Raw genomic sequence first — 7114 nt, 5'->3', positions numbered from 1 at the left:
CCGACTCGCTCGCAATGGACCTTGTCGTCTTGCTGGACTCAGGTGTATTAAGGACATTCTTGGGTAACACAAAATCAGACCCCAACGCTGGGAACTCGTCTAATCCTGGCACAGGTGTCTCAGTCGGCTGGGTTTTGGAACCAGCAATAAACGATATTCGACGGTGCAGAGCGCTCACACGGAAGGGGCAGCCTCCGAAACTCGCTGGATGATCACTACCGAAAATTGCCGCAAGCAAAATCGGCCTTGCAGGTTTTGAAGTCGTGGTCATCACCGCACCACTTACAGCGTCGATCCTTGGTGCAAACTTTAGTCACGTGTCCAAACCGTTGGCATCTAAAACACCGTGGAAGAGCTTCAGTGAAATCAGCAACTGCGTGTTTTGTGAATCCCAAATCATTTTTTTCGGGGCGCTCTTAGTTGGGAGCGAATGCCAGCACGATAGAGTTGGTAGGTTTCGCAGCCCATTCTTTTCCTGGAGGCCCACACGACGCACAAGTCGTTTCACGTGCAAAACTCCTTGTGGTTTCAAATAATCAAGTAGGCCGCTTTCTGAATACCACTTTGGTACACCCTTAATAACACAGGTGTTCTTCATGTAGGAATGGGGCAACCGCACGTTAACTTTGATGTGACCAATCTGAGAGCTCTGCAGGAGCTTGTCAACCTGCTCTTCCGTCGAGACACCCAGTTGAAGAGCCCCTTGCAAGGTGAACCGACTACGAACCGGAGCTGATCCCAACAGTGATTGAATGGCCTGCGAAAAGCAAGATGGGACTCCTCTCTCTTAAATCAACCCGTTTCTCGTCGGGCTCAAGCACTACCGGGATCCCGCCCGTCCGTTGCTTGCGATGACTCACCAACTTGAAGCCCTCGTTGTCCACGTCAGCCATATCGGCAACTGACTCGTCACCGTCCACGATCGTTGACTCATCCCCACTGAACGATGAGGTCTCGCTGGACGGGTGGCCGTCTCCATGTTCTGGTCGCTCCACGGCCTGGGAAGCCATGGCCGCCTCTTCCGAGCCAGCCTCCTTAGATTGGCGTGGTCCCTTTAGACATGCCGGCGCCGGAGCAGTCGTACTCTTCCCATAAGGACAATACCGCCTTGAAGATGCAGCCGGCCTCGAATATTCAAATAAAACTAGGTAAAATAGGCAAAATTAGGTAAAGAACCGGAGCTGAGGCGACAGTAGGTCGAACAGCGTCTTCGTCTTCTCCCAGTGAGGATCACCGGATGGTGTATGGTTTATAGCGTTTTAACGTCCCAGAGCAACTTAGGCTATGAAAGGATGCCGTAGTGAAGGGCTTAAGAAATTTCGACCTCCTAGGGTTCTTTAACGCGCACTGGCATCATACAGTAAACGGGTCTCTAGCATTTCGCGTCCATCGAAATGCAACCGCCGCGGCCGGGATCGAACCCACCTGTTTCGGGACAGCAGCCGAGCACCATAACCACTGAGCCACCGCGGCGGCATAATGAGTGTATTAAGGTGGATTTGTCGGTTGGTTTAGTATAATTCCAGATGATAATTCAATGGAAGCTACTCGAACATTTTAGAAAGTGATGACCCATCTATAGCATATAAGAGCAATGGAACCGGTTCCAAATTGAGTTTTCCCGCAAAAATCGCAAGAACATAAGACACTAATTGTAGACATCGTAGCAGGCAACCTAAATGCTATCGCATTTTCTTCTGTAACAATGTGGTTAAGAAGGCCCTCAAGTTTTTCGAGTGCAACAATTGCAGTCACAAAAAACTGGTGTTTGTGCGCCGCAGTAGCATCGACACAATGCCTCCAGGCACTCAAAGAACAATCTCGTTTCCCCAAATTTCGCCGCGCCTTTTCCTCGAAACAAAGGAGCTTTTCAAGAAGAATAATACAAGGCACGTCATCAACAAATGTTTGCTGAGAGCGCAGAACTAACACCCGGATATATTCCGGCGTTTATTTGTGCGCGTTACTCCCCTTGCATCTCAATGCCCAGAACTTCCTGGCAAACGGTGCTCGTTTATGTTTGCGTGTCTACATAATTCACGTATGCTCGCACATTCTTTTCACGATGATCGGCGAGGAAAAGGGGAAAAATATAATTCAGAGAGCAAAGGAAAGAACACTGGGAAGAAACAGCGAAGGTGCTAAATTTGCCAATTGCATCGTCGTTCTGAATGTAATTTCTCTCGTCACCCCAAGAGAGTAACACTCCGTAAACACTCGCTTATTTGTACGTTTCTTATGCCGACTTTCATTGAATGATATCATAAGAACAACATAATTACAATAATAACAACATCAACAGGGAGGTTTCGATGGCGTGCGCCTTCTCAAATATAAACTCGTTGGCCCGAATCAAAGCAAATATGTAAGCGTCCCACATTACGATTCCTGGATCTCGTGCGAACTGCCGAGTTCGTGGCGCTAACTCAATTGAGGTCAACGTGATCAGCACTCCCGCACCTAAAGCGAAGTTTTGACGAGATCGCGAGGAAGCTGTCGCGCTGACAAAGCCAGCCACCGCCAACTTTGTATTTACTGTCTCTGGGTTTCCCGTCGGTTTCCATCGTCGCTCTTCAACTTTGTGAATCCGGTCACGGCTGAGCTTGGTCTTCGCGTGATGGGACGTGTGACGAACTCTCTGTAGATAGTTGCGGTCAATAGCTTAACATCGTTCTAGTTTATCTGACCTTTATTTTTTCTTCTGCTGTCGTTTCGATCTATTCCGGGTGTTTATGTTTGCCTTTTCCATCATGGTCTGCTTGATGCCGATGGATCTCCTTGCTCCCCTATTTTTAAATGATGGGTTCATAGCAAGAAAGGTTGCTTTAGCTTTTCTGTGATAAGATACTTCCAATATAGATTTTTTTTTTAAAGGAACGCCTTTTCATGGGGGCGTGCATGTAGGGCGTGATAGCTTAGTTGCGGATGCGGATACGGAACATACGATGGGACCATGCAAGTTATCCCACCTGAACTTCCCGGGTGCTGCAGCATGCTACTTCAAACTGCCTGTCAAATGTGGCGGAGAAAAAAAGAGCTGAAAGGTGGCAAAATTAAGAAAGGGTAAAATGTACCACTGAAAACCGGCAGGTGGTTTATGGTTTATGGGGTCTGACGTCCCAAAGCCACTCAGACTATGAGGGACGCCATAGTGAAGGGGTCCGGAAATTTTCACCACCTGGGGTTCTTTGACGTGCACTGACATCGCACAGTACACGGGCCTCTAGAATTTCACCTCCATCGAAATTCGACTGCCGCTGCCGGGACCGAACCCCGCGTTTTTCGGGTCAGCAGCGGAGCGCCATAACCACTGAGCCACCGCGGCGGCCGAAAATCGGCAGGTAGAGGGCATGCATGTACAGGATCAAGTTCGGAAGTCTCTATTCGTACGGATGTGTTGGCTGCACGATTCGCGGGAGTTTCAAAACACGCTGCCTGCACAGCATGGAGCACGGCACTGATCTTGCTGCTGCGAGACTGGTTGAACAGCCAAAGCAGTGCCCACGCTGTAGTGTAACAAGTGGCAGCGCACAAGAGGTTCTGTTGCCAGAGGTTAGCACTGAGGTCCTCTTTTCCATACAGGGAAGAAAAGGGGTCTACACAGGTTACCTGCAGAATTTACATGCGATGAGCACGGAGTAAGCAGAGCGAGAGCGTGCGCCGGCTCAAGAACTCCCGAATCTCTGGTAGTGAGCATATATCAAAGCTATGTTCACATTAGAGCTCGAAGATCAGCGGCCTATTATGAACACTATTTGCCAATATGTTTGTCCATTTTACTCTTACAGATCAGTAACAATTTTTATTCCAGTGCTTGTAACTAAAATTGCTTGTTTTCTGAAGGGGGGGGGGGGGGTGCTGGCCAAATGGGCCGTAGCGGCTAGAATGGCAGTGGGGCAAAATAGTGAATGAGAAAAAGAATTCTTAAAAAATACGCTCCCTGCATGTCTGCGCAAGGTAAGGTCATTCGCGCACCATGCCCATGTGTGACGTAAGCAAGATGCCGTATGGCTGCTGCCATCGGCTCGGGCTAAAAGCTGGCGTTACGTCTCTGAGTAATACATGCAAACAAAAGATTTTAATGCATCTTTCTGATTGCACAGTGCACCTATTATCTCGTTCCTGCCTGAAGGCAAGCCGAGCACATCCTAGAACAGACTCTAAAAGTATGAAACGCCATTTAAAAGGTGATGCATTTTAGTGTGCTAGCACAAGATGTATCAATAACGAAAAAGTTGCTATGTCCAGGTGAAGTTCAGAGCTACTCGGGTAAGCTCGGAAGAGCGTCGCGCCAGCTGCAGTCAGTGGAAGCGCCAGATGCAGCCGAGTGGAGAGAGGGTGTGAATATTAAGAGCAAGAAACCCGGTTGGGAGCACATGAAGAAATCGGGAAGACGCGGAGGATGAAGTCGCCAGAGGAACGTGCAAATTGTATATCATGGATGAAGCCGCTCCCTCGACAGATTCCGAAGCCGAACGGCGTGCACGGCAAGCTGAACAGCGACGCAAAATAGGGCGTCAAAGTGAGTCAACCAATCCAGTGGATATGGCGAGGTGGCAAGCAGAAGCAGTGCGGAAGACAGTATTACCTTGCTAAACAAGATGCAGAAACAGACGAAGAGCGAGAAAGAGGGGGCGAATGATGAAGTCGCCAGATGAACGAGAGTACAGAACCGAGTACAAGTGGCTTCAGAGAGTGCCGTACAGAGCGAACGACGACTCGAATCGCTACGAGCAGCTCAGGCGGCTTATCGCAAGAGGATAGCCGAGGAGCGACTGCAAGAACACTTAGGTGCAACTAGAACTAGATTACAAAGAGCTAATCAGAGGTAATGCTTTGCGTTCGAATCCCACCGACGACTTGTGGCTGCTGCTTCTTGTGCTTTTTACTTAGTTACCTTCCAGCGGTAAAATAATTACGCTATTTTTTTCCAATTCACGGACAGCAAAAAATAAAAATAAAGATATAAACATTCCCTTTAGCCTCCCTTGGTGTCGGTGACTGTTGGGTTCTTTCGTTTCAAGCTAAACATGGGCAAACACGCTATTGCACCTAAGTCGCATTTAGCTTAACCAGGTGAATCGAGGACAAATTCTTTAAAACGCCGCGATACGTGCGAGTATGAGTCGCCTTAGACCGGAGTTACAGGGCGGGAGTGAGACGTGTGGAAACACTGTAAGCAAAACTTTCCGGAAAATGTTTCTCATTTTGCAGTGCATTTGTGGAATAGGCCAATCGTTAACAGTGTGCGAGTAGTGTGAAGAAGATGTGACAAAGTACACCGCATCATTTGGAAGCTCTCTTATTTAAACGTAAGCGGTAAGTGTGCGTTGTGAGGCCGTATATACCCGGAACAGGTGCTCCGAATCGCGCAAGCTTCTCGTGGAGCCTCACATGCTGCCGTTTGCCCTGCATTTGTCCACTAATGGAGCCGTTCAGACGAGACAGCCTGGATAGCTCAACACGAAAATGAGTTCTGAAACGACATGGCAAGCAAATGAAAGCGAACCGCGCACCGTAGCCGACGACGGCACAGATGATACCCCCATCCACCTCCAGCGTTCGCGAGCGCCCCCTATGTTTGGAAACAGGGTGTCGGTCAATATGTTCTTCTCTTGCTACTTTCCACGGTAATGCGCTGTCCTTTCTTGATTAGCTCGCTGGGGGAAAAGGATAGCGCAGGAATATAAAAACGACCGCTTTGTATCTCCATGTTTCGTCTGAAACGACTGTGCTAGTTCAACGAACTGATGAAAATGATTCAAGGGTCTGTGTTGTTTTTGTTCTAGCCTCAGGTCATTTCCCTGCGGGATGAAGTTTGCTTTCACGATATCTACCCCGGAACTTGTGCCGTGGTAAGCGGCAAACCTCGACATTGATGCCTAAATGGTGGTATTGCTAACGTTTCATGTAATTTGCCGTTCTATTCTGACTGCTCAGTTGCGATTAAATAACTTTGTTTTTAAGATTTTATTTATTAAATTTCTGGTTTATTCGGTTTCATGTTCAAACGGCTAGCGTCGCGGAAAAAATTACGGGCGTTTTCAACATCGTCAATCCTATCACAGCAGAGTAAGGGGGATTAGTGCAATGAGGAATAAAGCAAGCTGGAAGCACTTGACGTCTCAGAATAGGCTTTACAACAAAAAACCCAGAAATGACACCCTTTATGTCTCCGACAACGGCCGACGTCCACCATAGTCTCTCTAAAGCACTTCGCAGGCGCTATTACGGGTTTTGTAACCGCCATTCTGTGTGCGTTTCGCAACAGTTAAAGACAAACGATACGCGGTCGCGGGGCTGTCGACGCACCAAAGTCATTAGCGTGGCTATGAGCGCAGCTCTCAGATCGAGAAAGTTAAGAAGCAACCGACATACACATCGGGAAACTGTCGCTGATTAACAAGCCCATATAGGAGCTTTAATACCACTGTAATTTGCTCTTGCATGTGCCACGTATACTGTGCAGCAAGCCATTTATTTAAGTGTACCTTGTGGCTGTCGGCCAGCCGGTGTGCCAGCGCCTTATCGAAACGCTGACACAAGTAACGGTCTGTATATAGCACACATGGTACTAATATGACTCACACGGTATGAGCATGACACTTACGATCGCACGAGCTCTACGGGCACGCGCTTATGCCCTCGCTGGTTCGGCCGCTCCAAAATGTGATAAGTGTTGATGTACCGACCGGTTGACGCTCGCTAAGAAGTGCTAATTAGCAGGCTGGTTAACTAATACTAAATAGTTAACTCTTGCACTATTGCTGTTAGCATCCTTAATTATTGAGACGCGTGTAGCCCACTGCAATTATTATCCATATCAGTTTTTAGAATTTCGAAAACTCAGTTATCCTGGGCGCTGTGGCCTAAAAATATTTGGGCTATTTCGACGAGTTACGTGCACCGGAGAGGTTGCTTCGCCTGAAAGCTTCTCGAAAGCGCATGTATAGTGCCTAGTGTCTCAGTACAAGACGCCGAAACTTCCCACAGTAGCAAGACGCGTTTTCTTCGCAGTTGCCTCATATTCCATCTAATCCAGTCGCCTTTTGTGGCTACACACAGTTGAAGCGGGACAATAGCCCTTGGAATTTCTGCGCAGCCAGGGTGCTGT

This window comes from Amblyomma americanum, chromosome 1 (assembly GCF_052857255.1).
Source record: "Amblyomma americanum isolate KBUSLIRL-KWMA chromosome 1, ASM5285725v1, whole genome shotgun sequence".
Lineage (NCBI taxonomy): Eukaryota > Metazoa > Arthropoda > Arachnida > Ixodida > Ixodidae > Amblyomma > Amblyomma americanum.
Note: the sequence above shows the minus strand (reverse complement) of the source record.